The sequence below is a fragment of the Ranitomeya variabilis genome, chromosome 6, assembly GCF_051348905.1.
Source record: "Ranitomeya variabilis isolate aRanVar5 chromosome 6, aRanVar5.hap1, whole genome shotgun sequence".
NCBI lineage: Eukaryota > Metazoa > Chordata > Amphibia > Anura > Dendrobatidae > Ranitomeya > Ranitomeya variabilis.
Window position 1 is genome coordinate 238,471,751 of NC_135237.1, and position 25,492 is coordinate 238,497,242.

At 47.6% G+C, this 25,492-nt stretch overlaps 1 protein-coding gene across 5 annotated transcripts in view; it reads right to left on the bottom strand.

Moving 5' to 3' along the window:
* Positions 1–25,492, bottom strand: part of TRIP13 (thyroid hormone receptor interactor 13) — a 191,653-nt gene that overhangs the window by 143,453 nt on the left and 22,708 nt on the right. The window lies entirely within an intron of this gene.

Here is a 25,492-nt window from a genome sequence, read left to right on the forward strand (position 1 = left end):
AAGTTCACACTGGCCGAAAAACAGACAAAACTCAAGACCGAAACAAAAAGAAAAAATACTGTGCTCTAAGGAAATAAGTAAAAGCTATTGCTTTTACTTTCAGCAGGGTATTTATTTTGTTTCTGTTTTGGGTTTTGTCCGCTTTTCGGCCAGTGTGAACATGCTCCTTAATTTGCATACATACCAATTTGACCAGTTCATTTTATAATTCATACTTACAGCTGAGTCTAACAGGCCACCCTGATGTCATCAGATGACCTCGGGGTATCATGGCAACAGTAGGCATCCGCAATTACGCTTGGGGGGGGGAGGGGGGTGGTCGATCCTGCCATAGGTGTTTTTAACCCTCTGTAGACCACTTCGATACCAATTCCAGAGATATTTAAGGGGTTAATCGGCCCTGAACGGTTAAAAAAATGGGCAAGGCCAAAGCCACAGCATGTGAGCTGTCATGTACAGCTGTTACCTGCGGGAATTCTGCCCACGACAGGGTTCTATTAACCCCTTCACACTTCAGCCCACTTTCGTTTTTGCATTTGTTTTTCGCTCCCCTTCTTCCCAGAGCCGTAGCTTTTTTATTTTTCCGTCAATATGGCCATGTGAGGGCTTGTTTTTTGCGGGACGAGTTGTACTTTTGAACGACACCATTCATTTTCCAATATCGTGTACTGGAAAATGGGAAAAAAATCCAAGTGCGGTGAAATTGAAAAAGAGGGCAATTCCACATCTGTTTTTTTTTTTTTTTTTACCATGTACACCAAAAGTTAAAACAGTCCAGCCATTATGATTCTCCAGGTCATTGCAAGTTCGTAGACACCATACACGTCTAGGTTGTTTTTTATTTTAGTGGTGAAAAAAATCCAGTTAAAAAAAAATAAAAAATTGTGCCATTTTCCGAGACCCGTAGCATCTCCATTTTTCTGGGTCAGGGTCTGGTTGAGGGCTTATTTTTTGCGTGCCGAGCTGCTGTTTTTATTGATACTATTTTGGTGCAGATAAGTTCTTTTGATAGCCGGTTATTGCATTTTAATGCAATGTTGCAGCAACCAAAGAAAGGCAATTCTGGCATTTTAACTTTTTTTTTTTTTTTTTGCTACACCGTTTAGATCAATTTTTTTTATAGATTGACAGGTTGGGCGATTCTGAAAGCGGAGATATATATATATATATATATATATATATATATAAACACTAAAATCCCACATCCTAGATATCACTGAATGAAATATTCCGGTTGTAAATCTTTATTCATTACATAGTGGAATGTGTTGAGAGCAATAAAACCTAAAAATGCTCAACGTAAATCACAACTAATATCCCACGGAAGTCTGGAGTTGGAATGATGTTCAATATCAAAGTGGAAAATGAAGTTACAGGCTGATCCAACTTCAGTGGAAATGCCTCAAGACAAGGAAATGATGCTCAGTAGTGTGTGTGGCCTCAACGTGCCTGTATGATCTCCCTACAACTCCTGGGCATGCTCCTGATGAGGCGGCGGATGGTCTCCTGAGGGATCTCCTCCCAGACCTGGACTAAAGATTCTGCCAACTCCTGGACAGTCTGTGGTGCAACGTGACATTGGTGGATGGTGCGAGACATGATGTCCCAGATGTGTTCAATCGGATTCAGGTCTGGGGAACGGGCGAGCCAGTCCATAGCTTCAATGCCTTCATCATGCAGGAACTGCTGACACACTCCAGTCACATGAGGTCTGGCATTGTCCTGCATTAGGAGGAATCCAGGGCCAACCGCACCAGCATATGGTCTCGCAAGGGGTCTGAGGATCTCATCTCGGTACCTAATGGCAGTCAGGCGGCCCTCCAGAGAAATGCCACCCCACACGATTACTAACCCACTGCCAAACCGGTCATGCTGAAGGATGTTGCAGGCAGCAGATCACTCTCCATAGCGTCTCCAGACTCTGTCACGTCTGTCACATGTGCTCAGTGTGAACCTGCTTTCATCTGTGAAGAGCACAGGGCGCAAGTGGCGAATTTGCCAATCCTGGTGTTCTGTGGCAAGTGCCAAGCGTCCTGCGTAGTGTTGGGTTGTGAGCACAACCCTGATCTGTGGACGTCGGGCACGCAGACCATACTCATGGGTCATCTTGCAGGGCTCTGGCAGTGTTTCTCCTGCTCCTCCTTGCACAAAGGCTGAGGTAGCGGTTCTGCTGCTGGGTTGTTGCCCTCCTATGGCCCCTTCCCTGTCTCCTGGTAACGCCTCCAGCCTCTGGACACTAAGCTGACAGACACAGCAAACTTTCTTGCCACAGCTCGCATTGATGTGCCATCCTGGATGAGCTGCACTACCTGAGCCACTTGTGTGGTTTGTAGAGTCCGTCTCATGCTACCACGAGTGTGAAAGCACAACCAACATTCAAAAGTGACCAAAACATCAGCCAGAAAGCATTGGTACTGCGATGCGGTCTGTGGTCCCCACCTGCAGAACCACTCCTTTATTGAGAGCGTCTTGATAATTGCCAATAATTTCATCTGTTGTCTATTCAATTTGCACAACGGTATGTGAAATTGATTGTCAAACAGTGTTGCTTCCTAAGTGGACAGTTTGATTTCACAGAAGTTTGATTTACTTGGAGTTATATTCTGTTGTTTAAGTGTTCCCTTTTTTTTTTGAGCAGTGTATATTTTTTTCATGTTTTTTACAACTTTTTTTTCCACTTTACACTTGCTTCAATAGTCTCCATGGGAGACTAGAAGCTGCGATCATCCGATCACTTGTGCTAAATAGAGCAGGGCTGGTGCCCTGCTCTATGTAGCAGAAATGCTCACATGCTATGAGTGCTCACAGCAATAAGGCAATAACCACCACAGGGGTCTGCTGCAGACCCGGGTTGTCATGCCAACCCATCGGCAACCTGCGGAAATGTGACACGGGCGCTGATGGGCGGGATTAGTGATCGCGATTCTGCCCGCACTTTTTGCGGGCACATGTCAGCTGTTCAAAACAGCTGACATGTCCCGGATTTCATGCGGGCTCTCCGCTGAAGCTTGCATCAAAGCGGGGGTTCTGCCATCAGACATACTATTCCGTCCGATGGCAGAAAGGGGCTAATCAATAGATAATTAAAAATTACCCTATTTTTCGGACCATAAGACGCACCGGACCATAAGACGCAGACCAAATTTTCAGAAGGAAAATAGGGGGAAAAAATATATAGTTCTTACCGATAACTGTATTTCTCTGAGCCTATGACGGCACCATGGAGAGAGGGGGTTGTTTACTAGAGAACGATGGGAGACTGTGGAATAGTGTATTAGTTTTAACATTACTTAACTTAATTGAGATACCGCGTGACTTAATCAAATAAATAGCATATGGCACTATGTTAGTGTGCACACCCATAAGTGAAGGGAGGGAATGTACGGGTGCCGTCATGGGCACAGAGAAATACCGTTATCGGTAAGAACTATATTTTTCTCTGACGCCCATGACGGCACCACGGAGAGATTTTCATAGATTGTACATTCAGGGAGGGACCACCGCTTCCAGAACCCTTTTACCGAAGGTAAGGTCTGAAGAGGAGCTAAGGTCCCATCTATAGTGCCTATAGAATGTAGATGGTGAGGACCAGGTAGCAGCTCTACATATCTGGTCAATTGAAGCTCCGGCCTTCTCCGCCCAAGAAGTTGCTACTGCTCTCGTTGAGTGAGCCTTGACATCTCCCGGGACAGACATTCCACTTGATGAATATGATAGGCTGATGGCGTCCGTGATCCTTCTCGCCAAAGTGGCTTTGGAGGCTTTCCCCTTCCGGGGACCCTGAAACACACAAAGAGAGAGGCATCCTCCCTACTCTCTCTGGTGGCTTCTATGTAATGCATGAGGCATCTCTGGACATCTAGTGTGTGTAAGGAATCTTCCTCCTTGTTTTTAGGGTTGGGACAGAAGGAGGGGAGAGAAATCTCTTGAGTATGAAACCGGGATGCTAACTTCGGGAGGTATGCTGGGTCTATTTTGAGAACAACCCTATCCTCCAAGAACTGTGTGTAAGGAGGGTTAGCAGATAGAGCCTGTATGTCGCTAACTATACATGCAGACGTGAGGGCGACAAACAGGGATGTTTTGAGGGATAGGAATTTCAATGGGATATCTCCTAAGGACTCGAAGGGAGGTTTAGTCAGGGCTTTAAGGACCAAATTTAAATCCCATTGAGGGGTAACTTTTACTGGAAGTGGTCACGATCTACCTTCTGCCCTGATGAACCTGGAAACCCACCGATTCATAAAGTGATGTTTTAAGGGACAGATTCCCAGAGAAGCCTCTGACAGGGGTTCAAAAGGAGGTTTGGATAGGGATATAAGAACCAAGTTTAAATCCCAAGGAGGAGTAAACCGAGAGAGGATAGGTCTAGACCTGGCCAACGCTTTGATGAACCCGGATATCCCCCGATTGCCAGCCGGGTCGTAATTGTACAGGGCCCTTAAAGCCAAGACTTGAACTTTTAAAGTATTTGTGGCTAGCCCCTGTTCCAATCCCTTGGTCAGAAACTCTAAGACAGCTGTTATTGGAAACTCCCTCTTCTAACTTGGAATCTGAAAAGAAGTTCCTCCAGGTTCCCCGCCCCCCCAGCAGTTTGGTGGTTCCTATATGGTCTTCTCCACTCCTGGAAACATTCACAATCAATATTATGGTTAATGTTCTGAGGAGTTGCACCAGTGAAGTCTGGGTGACCAGCCTTTTGACCATTGCCACATATTAGGGCTCAGAGTACCGGCCCCCGACCACCTGCACCATATTTCCACGAGGAGGGGACTTGGAGAAGCAACATGTGCCTATTCAGACTGGATTACCCAGTCATGCACCGCGGCGTCTGCTTGCGTCATAGGGGCGCGCGCTCACCCTGCGCGTGCTTCCCCGGTCCTGGACTGTGGGAAGATGAAACCAATAACAGTTAGTACATGGATAATGGCAGAGCATTAGGATGTACACACATTACTCATCCAGGAGATCACGTATATTCTGAATCCCCAAGCAAGGGTTGGATATTATTGCAACTAAGGAATACACAATCCGGCAGGTAATATTTCCTGACATTACCAGAGTTGGCCTTCTCATTAGAAGCGCTGAAAGGGAAACATGGATCATCACTCCTATTTTACTGATATTACACACATATACATATCCTAAAAGGCAAGCTTGTCAATGTTATTTATCCACCCAGACAGCCATGGATGGAGCAGCCATACTCTATGGCTAGAGAAAAGCAGGTTTCTTCCCACCAGAGAGGTGCTGATTCGCCACAAGGTACCAAAGGCAGACATGCCATCCCTGGTAACCATAATACAATAAGACTTATGGGACGAGAATCTGTCTACTCGATATTAATCAAGGAAACTAGCCTGATTGTCGCATGTGAAATTGGGAAGGATTCTTTCCTTCCACCTCTTGGTATTTTCTGCTCCCAGGACAGTAGTATGTCCTTTTATAGGTTGAGAAAACTCTTCCAAACGGAAGAACTGCTAATTTACTAAGCCAATTCAAGCATAGCTGTTTGTTTGGCTAAGCCCTGTTGTAAAGAATGAATCAACAGAAGTTGGAACTGGGTACAAAATCACTAGGACTCTATAAGCCAGAGTTGGGGCCCAAGACAAAAATGTGAAATGGTAGGCCAATGATATGATGTGCAGCCGCGCAACAAGGCATAAGTCAGAAGGTCTAACCCAGAGGCAAAAAAGGCACCAAGCCCGAAGTACTATGAAGCACAGAGGCACTATGACACTAATGATACCCCCTGAGGCACAGGGGCACTGAAGCAATATGATGCAATAAGATGCCCGTAAGCACACATTTTCATGCATAGAGGCGCTATGAAGCCCTGATGCAATATGAAGCAAAAAAGCACAATGAAGCACCACGATGCAATACAATGCATAAAGGCAATATGAAGCACTATGATGCAACATGATGCAATACGATGCAACATGATGCATAGAGGCACTGTGAAGCACTATGATGCAATATGATGTACAGAGGCCCCATGACACCATATGATGCAGAGGCACCATGATGCAATATGAAACACTATACTACAACATGATGCACAGAGGCACTCAATATGATGCATAGAGGCACTAAGATGCAACATGATGCACAGGCACTCAATATGATGCATAGAAGCACAATGATGCAATATAAAGCACAGAGGCACTCAATATGATGCATAAAGGTACTATGTTACAACATGATTCACAGAGGCTCTCAATATGATGCATAGAGGCACTCAGTATGATGCATAGATGCACTATGATACAATATGACACAGAGGCACTCAGTATGATGCATAGAGGCACTATGATGCAATACAACATGCAGAGGCACTCAATAAGATGCCTAGAGGTACTATGATGCAACATGTTGCACTCAATATAATGCATAGAAATATTATGATGCAATATGATGTACAGCGGCACGCAATATAATGATATAATGCATAGAGGCACCCTGATGCAATATGATACATAGAGGCATGCAATATAATGCATAGAGGCACTATGATGCCATACGACGCACAGAGGCACTCAGTACGATGCATAGAGGCACCATGATGCAATATAATGCATAGAGGCACCATGATGCAATATGATACATATAGGCATGCAATATAATGCATAAAAGCACTATGATGCAATATGATACACAGAGACACGCACTATAAAGCATAGAGGCACTATGATGCAATATGACGCACAGAGGCACTCAGTACGATGCATTGAGTCACTATGATGCAATATGACGCACAGAGGCACTCAGTATGATGCATAGAGGCACCATGATGCAATATGATACATAGAGGCATGTAATATAATGCATGGAAGCACTATGATGCAATATGATACAGACACGCAATATAATGCATAGAGGCACCATGATGCAATATGACACACAGGGGCACTCAGTAAGATGCATAGAGGCTCTATGATGTAATATGACACAAAGAGGCACTCAATACGATGCATAGAGGCACCATGATGCAACATGTTGCACTCAATATAATGCATAGAAGTATTATGATGCCATATGATGTCCAGCCGCACACAATATAATGCATAGAGCTACAGTCATGCTTGAAGATGCCAAACAGGCCCACAGTTACAAGCAAAAGAGCAAATTCAGAGATCCGGATAAGCCTCCACTCTGAATAGTACATCTCATTTGTCAGACTGACCCCACCCGAAGGAGCTAACTAATGAGCCGCAGCTGAAGGGCAGTCTTCATGGAGACAAAGTGCTCCATTAACACCATGTGTCCTCCCAAGGCATAGAGTAGTTAAGTTGCAAAGAAAAGTGAGACACCTGTTTATCAAACAAAAAAAAAAATGAAAACCATGCTTCCAAAAAGTCACTCTGAAGTCCAATCATAAGGCTCTGCGAAGACAAGACATGCAACTAACTTAAGTCAAATCATGAGATGTAGCCTGGACATATGGCCTTATTATAGCCTAGAGGTCCAAGGCCTAGCTGTGTATATGTGAAACCATACCTCGCACATGAGGCTCTAGCACAGCTTTGGCACAAAGGCATCAGACTATCAACAAAACATTCCACCATGCACTTACCTGTGCTGGCTCCATACCTGCTAAAAAAACAGGGGGAGCTGGTAACGCCGAGACCATCATGAAGGGAAGCGGCGTCCCATCAGGAATGCGGCGTCCCATCAGGAATGCTGCATTGCTGTCAATGATTTTCTCTCCTGCCCCATGAGATCCAGGAAACCAGCCTGTTGCCTGTCTCGTTCCTCTTTGCCGCCTCCACACACCCTAAGGCCCGCTGCCCCAGCAGTGGCGCCTCAGGATACCACGCCAGCCAAGGCAGGGAACCCCCGCCACCTGGATCAGTCTGGCCTGGCAACAGTAGTAGCGGTGGCTTGCCAGCCGGCGTTGGCGCAGAGTGCCTCTGCTGCGGGAGGAAGCGGCTCCACCCAGGAGCCTCGTCCGCTCACTGGTCTCTGTGGCTGAGTGGTACCGCCTTTTTATCTGTAGGTATCCTGTCCTTGGTGGGCGGATCCCCTCTCTCCGTGGTGCCGTCATGGGCGTCAGAGAAAATTTAATATGTCAAATGGGGGTGCATCTTACAGTCCGAGTTCAGATTACTGGGGAAGCAGGGGTATCGGCAGCACTGGTGGAGTGTGGTCACAGGAGGTATTCGGGAGTCCGGCGATATGACGTTTGACGGTGCTCGTGGAGCGGAGACTCCACCGACATTCGCCGTCATTTTCTGAAAGCCTGGAGCCCCAGCACATCAGTTGCTGTGATGCGGTAGCCTCCGGGAAATCCCATCCCAGGCTGGTGCCCTGTCGTGCGAGGGGCTCCGCCGCCATTTTGTGAAAGCCCGGAGCCCCCTGTGATGCGGTGGCCTCCGGGAAAATGGCCACCAGGGACGGCGCATGCTCAGATTGAGATCTCGGGACCTATCCGCACCACAGAGCACCACCGAACCTGCTGCACCAGCCTGGGAAGGGAGTGTGATCATAGCCGCAGAACCGCCTGACTCCTGCTGCCGCCAAACTACTTGTAAGTATATTCCGACTATAAGACGCACTTTTTTGGGGAAAAAAGTGCTTCTTATAGTTTGAAAAATACAGTCATCTTTACCATAATTGAATGTGTTACATAAAACATTGCTGTGCCAAGATAAACCAATGATGCTCCTGATGTACCCTATGTAACTCCCGGCCCGACCATAGGCAGACACAAAAACATGTTATTTTCAGGTTGTTTTTCCAGCCACTTTGATATAATGCGCTGCTGTGATTTATTGAGGAGATCTCAGAGGTACTCTGCTATAGTACTTGATTGCTATCAGGGGCACCATTATAAATGGATCACAGCTCAGCTATAGAAATGCTTCATTTTGCTTCATTTTCCATTAGTAAATAAACTAGACTTTTGTTACGGCTCCAGGAACAAAAGAAAAAAATAAACAATGTGCAAAAACCAATTAAAACTACCATAACTAAAACTAAGGCCGTAGTCACACTCAACGTATAAAAAAAAAAAAAAAAAAAAAAAAAACGGCCCGATTTTGACGGCCGAGAATTGCACCAATGTTCTCCGTATGGTGAGCCGTGTGTGAAATCCGTTTGCAATGCGATTTCCTCACATCTAGTATCTGTATGACATCCGTATGCAATGTGATTTTAACATGAGCTTTTACATACAGCAGTTCTCTGTCATTGTGACATCGTTTTAAAATAAAATATTCTTCAAAAACACACACACACATATATATATCTAATATATAATTGCCTAGAATACTACTTCCTGCAATTTGTGCCAACTTCCGTGGCTTTGTCCGGAGCTAATGTCCGGAGCTAATGTCCGGAGATAAGTGACGTCACCAGTGTCCTACACCCAGGCAGAGCACAGGGGCCCCAGGCAGCATATGGGGCCCCAGGCAGAGCACAGTGGCCCCAGGCAGAGCACGGGGCCCCAGGCAGAACATGGGGCCCCAGGCAGAGCACAGGGGCCCCAGGCAGCATATGGGGCCCCAGGCAGAGCACAGGGGCCCCAGGCAGCATATGGGGCCCCAGGCAGAGCACAGGGGCCCCAGGCAGCATATGGGGCCCCAGGCAGAGCACAGTGGCCCCAGGCAGAGCACAGGGGCCCCAGGCAGAACATGGGGCCGCAGGCAGAGCACAGGGGCCCCAGGCAGAGCACAGGGGCCCCAGGCAGCATATGGGGCCCCAGGCAGAGCACAGGGGCCCCAGGCAGCATATGGGGCCCCAGGCAGAGCACAGTGGCCCCAGGCAGAGCACAGGGGCCCCAGGCAGAGCACAGGGGCCCCAGGCAGAGCACAGGGGCCCCAGGCAGCATATGGGGCCCCAGGCAGAGCACAGGGGCCCCAGGCAGCATATGGGGCCCCAGGCAGAGCACAGGGGCCCCAGGCAGAGCACAGGGGCCCCAGGCAGCATATGGGGCCCCAGGCAGAGCACAGTGGTCCCAGGCAGAGCACAGGGGCCCCAGGCAGCCTATGGGGCCCCAGGCAGAGCACAGTGGCCCCAGGCAGAACATGGGGCCCCAGGCAGAGCACAGTGGTCCCAGGTAGAGCACAGGGGCCCCAGGCAGCCTATGGGGCCCCAGGCAGAGCACAGGGGCCCCAGGCAGACTATGGGGCCCCAGGCAGAGCACAGGGGCCCCAGGCAGCATATGGGGCCCCAGGCAGAGCACAGTGGCCCCAGGCAGAGCACAGGGGCCCCAGGCAGAACATGGGGCCCCAGGCAGAGCACAGGGGCCCCAGGCAGCATATGGGGCCCCAGGCAGAGCACAGGGGCCCCAGGCAGCATATGGGGCCCCAGGCAGAGCACAGCGATATTTTGGACCACTGTGCGGTGTTTCAGACCCCCTGTGTGATGTCTGGGGCCCTGTTCTTAAGTATATTAAAGATTAAAGTAACGTATATTAAAGTATATTATAGATCAAATTTGACACGTTTATGAGCACCATTGAGTGATATACTCAAGAATGACATAATTTTTCAACATTTTATGGTTTCAAACTGTAAGCACTCAAGAGTTTTTTTTACTTCAACCAGAAAACCTTAACGGTTCATAAAAAACTTGACTGTTCAGGATATGATAAAAGTCATAGTATTCTGAATCTTTAACTTATAAAGATACCTTTATATGGGGTGATTATTGGTTCCAGAGAGGCTTTCGGCCGATAATCGTACACATGGCTGGTGACAGGACAATACAATATAAACGTTCAAAGGTAAACACTGATAACATTAAAATCTAATATATAATTGCCTAGAATACTACTTCCGGCAATTTGTGCCAACTTCCGTGGCTTTGTCCGGAGATAATGTCCGGAGATAAGTGACGTCACCAGCGTCCTACACCCGCTCAGGGTGGACAAAGATATATGCCTTCGTGGTGCGCGGCACTTTTCTGATTGGTTGCCGCCTGCCGCGAGCGACCAATCAGAAATGTGCCGTACTGTCAAGAATTGTCAAGAGCTGGTGAGTGCAGCCATTTTTTGTTCTTTCTTACTATTATTTATTAATTGTATTATTCTTACATTTGAATAAATAAAGTATATATGGATTCTAGACTCCCGATTCTTTAGAATCGGGCTGCCATCTAGTATATATATATATGTATATGTGTGTATGTGTATATATATATATATATATATATATATATATATATATATATATATATATATATATATATATATATATATATATATATATATATATATATATATATATACACACACACACACTAGCTGAAGAGCCCGGCATTGCCTGGGCATGGTAAATATCTATGGTTAGTTATAGCACCTCACTTCTCTTATTTTCCCATCACGCCTCTCATTTTCCCCCTCACATCTATCATTTTCTCCCTCACACCTCATTTTCTCCTCAGTATATACTTGTTTGTCATCTCCCTTATATATAGTATACACCTGTATGTCATCTCCTGTATATAGTATATACCTGTAGGTCATCTCCTCTGTATATAGTATATACCTGATGTATGTCATCTCCTCCTCTATATACCTACGTGTCACCTCCTCTTTTATATAGTACTAGCTGAAGAGCCCGGCGTTGCTTGGGCATAGTAAATATCTGTGGTTAGTTATAGCACCTCATTTCTCTTATTTTCCCATCACTCCTCTCATTTAGCACCTCACTTCTCTCATTTTCTCATCACGCCTCTCATTTTCCCCCTCACACCTCTCATTTTCCCCCCTCACTCCTCTCATTCCCCCTAACATCTGTCATTTTCAGATCACTCCACTATTTTCCCTCATTTTGCACTCACAACTTTTCATTTTCACCTTACACCTCTCATTTTCACCTCACACCTCTCATTTTCCCCTCAGTATATACATGTTTGTCATCTCTCTTATATATAGTATACACCTGTATGTCATATCCTGTATATAGTATATACCTGTATGTCATCTCCCCTATATATAGTATATACCTGTATGTCATCTCCCCTGTAAATAGTATATACCTGCTGTATGTCATCTCCTCCTGTATATTGTATATACCTATGCGTCATCTCCTCCTGTATATAGTATACCTGTATGTCATCTCCTCCTATATATAGTATATACCTGTATGTCATCTCCTCCTATATATAGTATATACCTGTATGTCATCTCCTATATATAGTATCAACCTGTATGTCATCTCCTCCTATATATAGTATATACCTGTATGTCATCTCCCCTGTATATAGTATATACCTGCTGTATGTCATCTCCTCCTGTATATACCTATGTGTCATCTCCTGTTTTATATAGTATATACCTGTATATCATCTCCTCCTATATATAGTATATACCTGTATGTCATCTCCTATATATAGTATCAACCTGTATGTCATCTCCTCCTATATATAGTATATACCTGTATGTCATCTCCCCTGTATATACCTGTATGTCATCTCCTCCTGTATATACCTGTAAGTCATCTCCTCCTGTATATAGTATATACCTGTGTGTCATCTGCTCCTGTATATAGTATATACCTGTGTGTCATCTCTCCTGTATATAGTATGTACCTGTATGTCATCCCCTCCTGTATATAGTATATATCTGTGTGTCATCTCCTCCTGTATTAGACCTCGTTCACACGTTATTTGGTCAGTATTTTTACCTCAGTATTTGTAAGCTAAATTGGCAGCCTGATAAATCCCCAGCCAACAGGAAGCCCTCTACCCTGGCAGTATATATTAGCTCACTCATACACATAATAGACAGGTCATGTGACTGACAGCTGCCGTATTTCCTATATGGTACATTTGTTGCTCTTGTAGTTTTGTCTGCTTATTAATCAGATTTTTATTTTTCAAGGATAATACCAGACTTGTGTGTTTTTTAGGGCGAGTTCCATGTGTCAAGTTGTGTGTTAAGTTGCGTGTAGCAACTTTTTGTGTGTCGAGTTGCATGTGACAGGTTAGTGCAGCAAGTTGTGTGCAGCAAGTTTTGCGCGTGGCGAGTTTTATGTGTGGTGCGTTTTGAGTATGTGCAAGTTTTCTGTGAGGCAACTTTTGCATGTGTTGCAACTTTTGTGCATTTGGCAATTTTTCCGCATGTGCAAGTTTTGTGTGTGGCGAGTTTTCCATGAGGCGAGTTTTGCGTGAGCCTAGTTTTGCATGTGGCGAGTATTGCATGTGGCGAATTTTGCGCGTGGCGAGTTTTGAGTGGCGACTTTTTGTGTTTCGACTTTTATGTGGCAAGGTTGGTGTACAGTACAGACCAAACGTTTGGACACACCTTCTCATTTAAAGATTTTTCTGTATTTTCATGACTATGAAAATTGTGCATTCACACTGAAAGCATCAAAACTATGAATTTACACATGTGGAATTATATACTTAACAAAAAAGTGTGAAACAACTGAAAATGTCTTATATTCTAGGTTCTTCAAAGTAGCCACCATTTGCTTTGATGACTGCTTTGCACACTCTCTTGGAATTCTCTTGATGAGCTTCAAGAGGTAGTCACCGGAAATGGTTTTCACTTCACAGGTGTGCCCTGTCAGGTTTAATAAGTGGGATTTCTTGCCTTATAAATGGGGTTGGGACCATCTGTTGTGTTGTGCAGAAGTCTGGTGGATACACAGCTGATAGTCCTACTGAATAGACTGTTAGAATTTGTATTATGGCGAGAAAAAAGCAGCTAAGTAAAGAAAAACGAGTGGCCATCATTACTTTAAGAAATGAAGGTCAGTCAGTCCGAAAAATTGGGAAAACTTTGAAAGCGTCCCCAAGTGCAGTGGCAAAAACCATCAAGCGCTACAAAGAAAACTGTCTCACATGAGGACAGACCCAGGAAAGTTAGACCAAGAGTCACCTCTGCTTCTGAGGATAAGTTTATCCGAGTCACCAGCCTCAGAAATAGCAGGTTAACAGCAGCTCAGATTAGAGACCAGGTCAATGCCACACAGAGTTCTAGCAGCAGACACATCTCTATGTCACGGCGCCACCTGCCGCCGCGCCTGCCGCTCATTCTGCGCGCCGACATACTTACCCGTCCCGGCGCGCTCCAGTGCTGTGCGCGCGCCTTCCGGTGTTTTCTCCTGACTCGCCACCGGTCCCTGGCTCTCGTCGGGTGCGCGCCTCTTACTGCGCACGCGCACTTCCTCTCTCTGGTCTGCAGACGCTCCTTTCCTCCACTCTATGATTCTGGAGGATCTTGACCCGGAAGTTCTGCAGCACTCGGTCTATTTAAGGTAACTCCTTCCTCTGCTCCATGCCTGATTGTCATTTGTCCTCATTTGACCCAGGTCCTTCTGTGCCTTGCTCTATCCTGTGCGTCCACCATACCCTGCCTGTCCTGTGTTTCCGCCATATCCAGTCTGTCCTGTTCATCTGCCATATCCTGCCTATTCTTAGTCTCAGTCATTGCCAGTCTGTCCTGTGTCTCCGTTATAGCCAGTTCTGCGTCTTTTCCGCTCCTACTTCCTGTCCCCGGGTATCAGCTTCTGCGGCAATAGTCTCCCTCGAGGCAATAGTCTCCCTCGGGCCTGCCCCTAACACTCCCTGTATTGGGGGTGGTCCACCAAGCCAGCTCACCCTTGGGAGGTTCGTTGTCGTGGTTCTGCAGGTTCACTTTAGGAGTTCCAAAAGATTTGACACTCTTCAACTAGTGTTAAGAGGAGACTTTGTGCAGCAGGCCTTCATGGTAAAATAGCTACTAGGAAACCACTGCTAAGGACAGGCAACAAGCAGAAGAGACTTGTTTGGGCTAAAGAACACAGTGAATGAACATTAGACCAGTGGAAATCTGTGCTTTGGTCTGATGAGTCCAAATTTGAGATCTTTGGTTCCAACCACCGTGTCTTTGTGCGACGCAGAAAAGGTGAACGGATGGACTCTACATGCCTGGTTCCCACCGTGAAGCATGGAGGAGGAGGTGTGATGGTGTGGGGGTGCTTTGCTGGTGATGCTGTTGTTCAAAATTGAAGGCATACTGAACCAGCATGGCTACCACAGCATCTTGCAGCGGCATGCAATTCCATCCGGTTTGCATTTAGTTGGGCCATCATTTATTTTTCAACAGGACAATGACCCCAAACACACCTCCAGGCTGTGTAAGGGCTATTTGACCAAGAAGGAGAGTGATGGGGTGCTACACCAGATGACCTGGCCTCCACAGTCCCCAATCGAGATGGTTTGGGGTGAGCTGGACTGCAGAGTGAAGGTAAAAGAGCCATCAAGTGCTAAGCATCTCTGGGAACTCCTTCAAGATTGGTGGAAGACCATTCCCGGTGACTACCTCTTGAAGCTCATCAAGAGAATGCCAAGAGTGAGCTAAGTAGTCATCAAAGCAAAAGGTGGCTACTTTGAAGAGCCTAGAATATAAGACATTTTCAGTTGTTTCACACTTTTTTGTTAAGTATTGTAAGATTGCACTTACTTGCGGGTTGGGGAATACTCGCTTGGCAGCGATAAAACACTCAGCAAGACGTTTTTCTTCTAAAAATTCAACTGGGTTTATTACTCCATAAACCCCAGTGGCAGAAAACACAAAACAACAATCTTCACATCACGGCAAAACAAAGTAACAATGTTCACAGTGTGACTCTGTTCCATCAGGACTGTGACCATACACTCTTGGTCAAGTCCACTATTCAGGCTCGCTCTGGAGCCAAACACACAGTCTGGTATTACCTGCTTGTCAGTGCTGCAGGCTTTCCACTGCAGTACCACACGGGACCTGTTACTAACTCTGCAGATCCCTGTCCTCACCTCGTGCTGTTCAGGGATCCTGTTCTCCTCCCAGGACCTCCCAACACCCAGGTTACTCGGGATCACATAGATGGAGTGTCCGGGTACTGTTCAGGACGTCCATCCCCGGCTGGGACCGTCCAATACCAAGGCCAACAGTAGCAAAGTCCCACCACGTGCTCTTCAGGGCTAGCACACCCAACACCGAGGTTGCTCTCAGGACCTTGCACGTGTACCATTCAGGTCTGCACACTCAGACCACATAGGAACCTACAGGAACATACACAGGGACCTGTGACCCACACCCTGGTCACATTATGTACCTTGTAACCACACCCCATAGGTGAGGTATATCACATGGGCTGATCACGTGATCCTGACATCATTGCAGGTCCTCAAAATACCCACACTGCCAAATGGGAAAAAGGGATACAGTGAGCACCCTCACCCAGTGGTGAGGTATGTGGGTAGCCAGACCCTCTCATCTCTCATAGCTACCCGCAACCCGGACACAGGTGCACTAAACAACATCTTCAGTGCTTACGTGCTCTAAAGACAAGATACTCCGGGTTGCATCGCAGGGAGCATCCATCCCTGTGACACATACCTCCCATTAACCACAATGCCGGACACTGTCTCACTATCACATCCATGCATACCAATGGCCTCAATATGCCTCCGTGCGCATACTGAGGAGACCATGCAGCGCCCCCTACCTGTTACAGGGGTCACTGCATCACAGTATATAATTCCACACATGTTAATTCATAGCCTTGATGCCTTCAGTGTGAATGTACAATTTTCATAGTCATGAAAATACAGAAAAATCTTTAAATGAGAAGGTGTGTCCAAACTTTTGGTCTGTACTGTGTATGTATGCATGGATATGGAGATATATATATATATATATATATATATATATATATATATATATACTAGATGGCAGCCCGATTCTAAAGAATCGGGAGTCTAGAATCCATATATACTTTATTTATTCAAATGTAAGAATAATACAATTAATAAATAATAGTAAGAAAGAACAAAAAATGGCTGCACTCACCAGCTCTTGACAATTCTTGACAGTACGGCACATTTCTGATTGGTCGCTCGCGGCAGGCGGCAACCAATCAGAAAAGTGCCGCGCACCACGAAGGCATATATCTTTGTCCACCCTGAGCGGGTGTAGGACGCTGGTGACGTCACTTATCTCCGGACATTATCTCCGGACAAAGCCACGGAAGTTGGCACAAATTGCCGGAAGTAGTATTCTAGGCAATTATATATTAGATTTTAATGTTATCAGTGTTTACCTTTGAACGTTTATATTGTATTGTCCTGTCACCAGCCATGTGTACGATTATCGGCCGAAAGCCTCTCTGGAACCAATAATCACCCCATGTAAAGGTATCTTTATAAGTTAAAGATTCAGAATACTATGACTTTTATCATATCCTGAACAGTCAAGTTTTTTATGAACCGTTAAGGTTTTCTGGTTGAAGTAAAAAAAACTATTGAGTGTTTACAGTTTGAAACCATAAAATGTTGAAAAATTATGTCATTCTTGAGTATATCACTCAATGGTGCTCATAAACGTGTCAAATTTGATCTATAATATACTTTAATATACGTTACTTTAATCTTTAATATACTTAAGAACAGGGCCCCAGACATCACACAGGGGGTCTGAAACACCGCACAGTGGTCCAAAATATCGCTGTGCTCTGCCTGGGGCCCTATATGCTGCCTGGGGCCCCTGTGCTCTGCCTGGGGCCCCTGTGCTCTGCCTGGGGCCCCATATGCTGCCTGGGGCCCCATGTTCTGCCTGGGGCCCCTGTGCTCTGCCTGGGGCCACTGTGCTCTGCCTGGGGCCCCATGTTCTGCCTGGGGCCACTGTGCTCTGCCTGGGGCCACTGTGCTCTGCCTGGGGCCCCATATGCTGCCTGGGGCCCCTGTGCTCTGCCTGGGGCCCCATATGCTGCCTGGGGCCCCTGTGCTCTGCTTGGGGCCCCATAGGCTGCCTGGGGCCCCTGTGCTCTGCCTGGGACCACTGTGCTCTGCCTGGGGCCCCATAGGCTGCCTGGGGCCCCTGTGCTCTGCCTGGGGCCCCATATGCTGCCTGGGGCCCCTGTGCTCTGCCTGGGTGTAGGACACTGGTGACGTCACTTATCTCCGGACATTAGATCCGGACATTAGCTCCGGACATTAGCTCCGGACATTAGCTCCGGACATTAGCTCCGGACAAAGCCACAGAAGTTGGCACAAATTGCAGGAAGTAGTATTCTAGGCAATTATATATTAGATGGGCATTTCCTGAAGGAAATACATGGTGCTTGAACAGCGCTACCAGCTTTACAGCAGCACTTTTCACACACGGGACTGGGGGGCGCGCTTACTTTTGCACCCGGGGCCGGGGGCGCGCTTACTTTTGCACCCGGGGGCGCACTTACTTTTGCACCCAGAGGCGCACTTACTTTTGCACCCGGGGGCGCACTTACTTTTGCACCCGGAAGCGCACTTACTTTTGGGGCCGCACTTACTTTTGGTGGGCGGGGACCCTCGGCCTCCGATTTGGTGGGCGGGGACCCTCGGCCTCCGATTTGGTGGGCGGGGACCCTCGGCCTCCGATTTGGTGGGCGGGGACCCTCGACCTCCGATTTGGTGGGCGGGGACCCTCGACCTCCGATTTGGTGGGCGGGGACCCTCGGCCTCCGATTTGGTGGGCGGGGACCCTCGGCCTCCGATTTGGTGGGCGGGGACCCTCGGCCTCCGATTTGGTGGGCGGGGACCCTCGGCCTCCGATGTGGTGGGCGGGGACCCTCGGCCTCCGATGTGGTGGGCGGGGCCGCTCGGCCTCCGATTTGGTGGGCGGGGCCGCTCGGCCTCCGATTTGGTGGGCGGGGACCCTCGGCCTCCGATTTGGTGGGCGGGGACCCTCGGCCTCCGATTTGGTGGGCGGGGCCCCTCGGCCTCCGATGTGGTGGTCGGGGCCCCTCGGCCTCCGATGTGGTGGGCGGGGCCAGGCCCCTCGGCCTCCGCTTTGGTGGGCGGGGCCGCTCGGCCTTCGATTTTTGGGCGGGGCTCCTCGGCCTCTGATTTGGTTGGCGGGGCCCCTCGGCCTCCGATTTGGTGTGTGCTCTGCCTGGGGCCACTGTGCTCTGCCTGGGGCCCCATATGCTGCCTGGGGCCCCTGTGCTCTGCCTGGGGCCCCATATGCTTCTTGGGGCCCCTGTGCTCTGCCTGGGGCCCCATTTTCTGCCTGGGGCCCCTGTGCTCTGCCTGGGGCCACTGTGCTCTGCCTGGGTGTAGGACACTTATCTCCGGACATTAGCTCCGGACATTAGCTCCGGACAATAGCTCCGGACAATAGCTCCGGACAAAGCCAAGGAAGTTGGCACAAATTGCAGGAAGTAGTATTCTAGGCAATTATATATTAGATATATATATATATAGATATATATTAGAACAAGTTATAATAGGATATATATATATTATAATATAAATATAGAGAGAGCGATAGACAATTATATACTAGATATATATATATCTCCTCTCTCTCTCTCTTTCTAAGGGTCACTTTCGTCTGTCTGTCCTTCTGTCTGTCACGGATATTCATTGGTCGCGGCCTCTGCCTGTCATGGAATCCAAGTCGCTGATGGGCGTTTTGCCATGACCAACGACCATTGCCACGACCAATCAGCGACGTGCACACTCCGGAAGAAAATGGCCGCTTCTTACTCCCCGCACTCAGTGACCGGCGCCCGCATACACCCCTCCGGTCACCGCTCACACAGGGTTAATGCCGGCGGTAATGGACCGCGTTATGCCGCGGGTAACGCACTCCCTCACCGCCGCTATTAACCCTGTGTGACCAAGTTTTTACTATTGACGCAGCCTATGCAGCGTCAATAGTAAAAACATCTAATGTTAAAAATAATAAAAAAATCATTTTATACTCACCTTCCGCCGCCTTTCCCGCTCCTCGCGATGCTCCGGCTGGTCCATGCAAGCGGCACGTTCCGGTGGCAAGGATGGTCTGGGAGAAGGACCTGCCATGACGTCACGGTCATGTGACCGCGATGTCATCACAAGTCCTGCGCGAGCAGGACCTCCCATGACGTCACGGTCATGTGACAGCGACGTCATCACAGGTCCTGCGCGCCTGCGCGAGAAGGACCTGCCATGATGTCACGGTCACGTGACGTCATCACACCCTGGGACCGGAAGCTGCCGCCTGCACCTCACACAGGCGACAGAACTACAACGCGCCTGCGGAAGGCGAGTATAAGTTTATTTTTTATTTTTTTAACCTGTGACATACGTGGCTGGGCAATATACTACGTGACTGCCCAATATACTACGTGGCTGGGCAATATACGTGGATCTGTGCTGTATACTACGTCTCTGTGCAATATACTATGTCGCTGGGCAATACACTACGTGGCTGGGCAATTACACTACGTGGCTGGGCAATACACTACGTGGCTGGGCAATGCACTACGTGGCTGGGCAATGCACTACGTGGCTGGGCAATGCACTACGTGGCTGGGCAATGCACTACGTGGCTGGGCACTGCACTACGTGGCTGGGCACTGCACTACGTGGCTGGGCAATGCACTACGTGGCTGGGCAATGCACTACGTGGCTGGGCAATGCACTACGTGGCTGGGCAATGCACTACGTGGCTGGGCAATGCACTACGTGGCTGGGCAATGCACTACGTGGCTGGGCAATGCACTACGTGGCTGGGCAATACACTACGTGGCTGGGCAATACAGTACGTGGCTGGGCAATATACTACGTCGCTGGGCAATATTCTATGTGGCTGGGCAATATTCTACGTGGACATACATATTCTAGTAATATAAATATATATTATATATATATATATATATATATATATATATATATATATATATATATATATATATATATATATATATATATATATATATATATATATAAAATTACACACACATATACGCATAATACTAAGGGACTGTGTTATACATAAGTGGGTACACTATATACTAAGGGACTGTGTTAGACATAATCGATAACGCCTTCCTCCACCTCCCCGTTCCTAGATCCATTATAAGTCCCCTTTCCTCCCATCCCCCCACACCCCTCATTGTCCTCCTCCCCCCCGCATTCCATTATTGCCTCTCCCCCACCCCCATGATTGCCCCCTTCACCACCTCCATTATTGCTTTCTCCCCACCACCCATTTATTGCCCATTCACCTCCTCCATCATTTCCTCCTCCCCACCACCCCTATCATTGCCCTCTCCGTCAACCCAATCATTGCCTTCTGCCCCATCACCCCACATCATTGCTCTCTCCTCCACCTAAACACACACAGACACACACAGCACCATTCACCCCTCTGCATACACACACACACTCACCTCTGCGCACGGTATCTTGAAGCCCCACCATTGCCGGCGGCTTCCTGTCTCGCACAACCGTGGCTCTAAATGATGATGTCATTCAGCCGCTGCTGTGTGAAACAGGAAGCGCGGGCAGGAAGGATCCATTCCCTGCAGCTCCGCTGCCATCTTCTCCTGAAGGCAGCGGAGCTGCAGGGATTGATCCCTGCCCGCCGCACATGAGGGCAATATGGCTAGGGGCCCCCCGGAGCCTCGGGGCCAGATAAACTGGCCAGATTGCCCTCAATATTAGCTGCCCTGCAGGCAGGGCCGGTTTTAGGCAAAGTTTAAAAGGGGGGCCCAAATGCTAAGATATTGCACATCACACAGAAGCATTTCAGTTGTATTTACATGCGCTGAGTTCAGGATGCTAAATGAGTGTGATCGACAATATTGAAGTCGTTCCAACACTTGTTTCCTGGCCTCTTTCCACCGTCTGAGAAAGAATGATGGGGACAGAATGATCACTACTAGATCACTAACAGATCACCATACAGTATCATATTGTAAAATGCACACCCCATACTCTGCCATATAATGTGCCCCATAGTCCTCCATATAGTATAATACACTCCCCATAGTCCTCCATATAGTATTATACACTTCCCATAGTCCTCCACATAGTATAATACACTCCTCATAGTGCTCCATATAGTATAATGCACCGCCATAGTCATCCATGTAGTACAATTCACTTCCCATAGTATTATTCATACTAGTTCTAACGCATCGGGTATTCTAGAATATGTATGTATGTACAGTATATAGCAGGCACACAATATATAGCACAGGCCACGTAGTATATAGGAGCCATGTAGTATATAGCAGACAAATATTACGTGGCCTGTGCTATATACTATGTGGCTGCTATATACATGCATACATACATATTGTAGAATACCCAATGCGCTAATAGAGCCCACGCAGTATATAACAGTGGCCATGCAGTATATAACACAGCCCACGCAGTATATAGCAGCCACGCAGTATAAAACACAGGCGACGTAGTATAACACAGGCCACGCAGTATATAACACAGGGCACGTAGTATATAGCACAGCCCACGCAGTATATAACACAGCTCAAACAGTATATAACACAGCCCAAACAGTATATAACATTGCCCACATAGTATGCAGCACAGCCCATGTAGTATATAATGCAGCCCATGCAGTATATAACACAGCCCTCATAGTATTTAGCAGTGTGAGCACCATATCCCTGTTAAAAAAAATAATTAAAATAAAAAATAGTTATACAGTATACTTACCCGCAGGGATCCAGCGAAGCTCTGGCGATGCGCGCGCGGCTCCCGCCATCTTCCGTTCCCAGGATGCATTGTGAAATTACCCAGAAGATGGCGGCAGGCGCGAGCGCATCGTCTGACGACGGAAGGTGAGAATAGCCGTTTTTGGGGTTTTTTATTATTTTTAACATTACATCTTTTCACTATTGATGCCGCATAGGCTGCATCAATAGTAAAAAGTTGGGGACACACAGGGTTAATAACAACGATAACGGAGTGCGTTACCCACGGCATAACGCGGTCCGTTACCGCTGGCATTAACCCAGTGTTAGCGGTGACTGGAGGGGAGTATGCGGGCGTCGGGCACTGACTGCAGGGGAGTAGGGAGGGACTAATCGGACTGTGCCCGTCGCTGATTGGTCGCGGCAGCCATGACAGGCAGCTGGCGAGACCAATCAGCGACGCGGGATTTCCGTGACGGAAGTTGCAGACAGAAAGACGGAAGTACCCCTTAGACAATTATATATATAGATAGTATAATGTATTCCCCATAGTCCTTGATGCAGTATAATGCAGCCCACATATAGTATAATGCAGCCACCCCACAGAGTATAAGGGTATGTGCACACGTTGCGGATTTGCTGCAGATCCGCAGCGTTTTTTGGAGGTGCAGAAACGCTGCAGATTCGCAATTGATTTACAGTACAATGTAAATCAATGAGAAAAAAAAATGCTGTGCACACTTTGCGGAAAATCCGCTGCGGAAACGCTGCGGTTTAAAAGAAGTAGTATGTCACTTCTTTTTTGTGAATCTGCAGCATTTTTGTACCCACTCCATTATAGAAAACCGCAGGGGTAAAAACCGCAGCAAATCCGCAAGAAAACCGCAGCAAAAACGCACAAAAAAACGCCGCGGAACAGCACAAAAAACCGCAGGTGCGTTTTCTGCCAGGAGAGAGAGAATCTGCACCAGAAATTCCTAAGCCTAATCCGCAACGTGTGCACATAGCCTAATGCAACCACCCCACAGAGTATAATGTAACCTCCCATAGAATATAATGCAGCCCCCCTCATATAGTATAATGTAGCCCCCCTCATAGAGTATTATGCAATCATGCCCCCAGAGCCCTTCCTCCCAACTTCCCAGCCCTCCACCTTCAAAACCAACTTCTCCACCATTACAGAAGATCAACTCTCCACTCTACTCTCAAGATCGCATCTCACCACCTGTGCACTTGACCCGCTCCCATCCCACTTCATCCCAAACCTCACCAGTCTTCATCCCAACCCTAACCCATCTCTTCAACCTATCACTAACAACTGGTGTTTTCCCCTCAAGCTTTAAACATGCCTCCATCACACCTATCCTCAAAAAGCCCTCTCTTGACCCATCCTCTGTATCTAGCTATCGCCCTATATCACTTCTCCCGTATGCCTCCAAACTACTGGAACAACACGTCTACCTTGAACTGTCCTCCCATCTCTCTTCTTGCTCCCTCTTTGACTGCTTACAATCTGGCTTCCGGTCACACCATTCCACTGAAACTGCCCTAACTAAGGTCACCAATGACCTCTTAACCGCCAAGAGCAAGCGACACTACTCTGTCCTCCTCCTCCTCGACCTGTCGGCTGCCTTTGACACAGTGGACCATTCCTTATTATTACAGACCCTCTCATCCCTTGGCATCACAGACTTGGCCCTATCCTGGATCTCATCATACCTAACAGACCGGACATTCAGCGTCTCCCACTCACACACCACCTCCTCACCTCGCCCCCTATCTGTCGGGAGTCCCACAAGGTTCAGTCCTAGGGCCCCTGCTCTTCTGCATTTACACCTTTGGCCTGGGACAGCTCATAGAATCTCATGGCTTTCAGTATCACCTCTATGCTGATGAAACACAGATCTACATCTCTGGACCAGATATCACCTCCCTACTAACCAGAATCCCTCAATGTCTGTCCACTATTTCATCCTTCTTCTCCGCTAGATTTCTGAAACTTAACATGGACAAAACAGAATTTATCATCTTTCCCCATCTCACGCGACCCCCCCAACAAACCTATCCATTACAGTACATGGCTGCCCACTCTCCCCAGTCCCACAAGCTCGCTGCCTCGGGGTAATCCTTGACGGTGATCTCTCCTTCAAACCACATATCCAAGCCCTTTCCACTTCCTGCCGACTTCAACTCAAAAATATTTCACGAATCCGTACATTCCTCAACCAAGAATCTGCAAAAACCCTAGTCCATGCCCTCATCATCTCTCGCCTTGACTACTGCAACCTCCTGCTCTGTGGCCTCCCCTCTAACTCTCGCACCCCTCCAATCTATTCTAAACTCTGCTGCCCGACTAATCCACCTGTCCCCCCGCTATTCCCCGGCCTCTCCCCTCTGTCAATCCCTTCACTGGCTCCCCATTGCCCAGAGACTCCACTACAAAACCCTAACCATGACGTACAAAGCCATCCACAACCTGTCTCCTCCATACATCTGTGACCTCGTCTCCAAGTACTTACCTACACGCAACCTCCGATCCTCACAAGATCTCCTTCTCTACTCCCCTCTTCTCTCCTCTTCCCACAATCGTATACAAGATTTCTCTCGCGTATCACCCCTACTCTGGAACCCTCTACCACAACACATCAGACTCTCGCCTACCATCGAAACCTTCAAAAAGAGCCTGAATACCCACCTCTTCCGACAAGCCTACAACCTGCAGTAATCACCGATCACCCAAACCGCTGCATGACCAGCTCTATCCTCACCTACTGTATTCTCACCCATCCCTTGTAGATTGTGAGCCTTCGCGGGCAGGGTCCTCTCCTCCTGTACCAGTTATGACTTGTATTGTTTCAGATTATTGTACTTGTTTTTATTATGTAACCCCTCCTCACATGTAAAGCGCCATGGAATAAATGGCGCTATAACAATAAATAATAATAATAATAATAATCACCCCTCATAGAGTATAAATATAATACAGCCCCCTATAGAATATAATGTAGCCCTATCAAAGAGTATGATGCAATCCTCCCTCATAAAATCTAATACAGCCCCCCATAGAATCTAAAATAGCCCACCTCCCCATAGTATATAATGTACCCCCC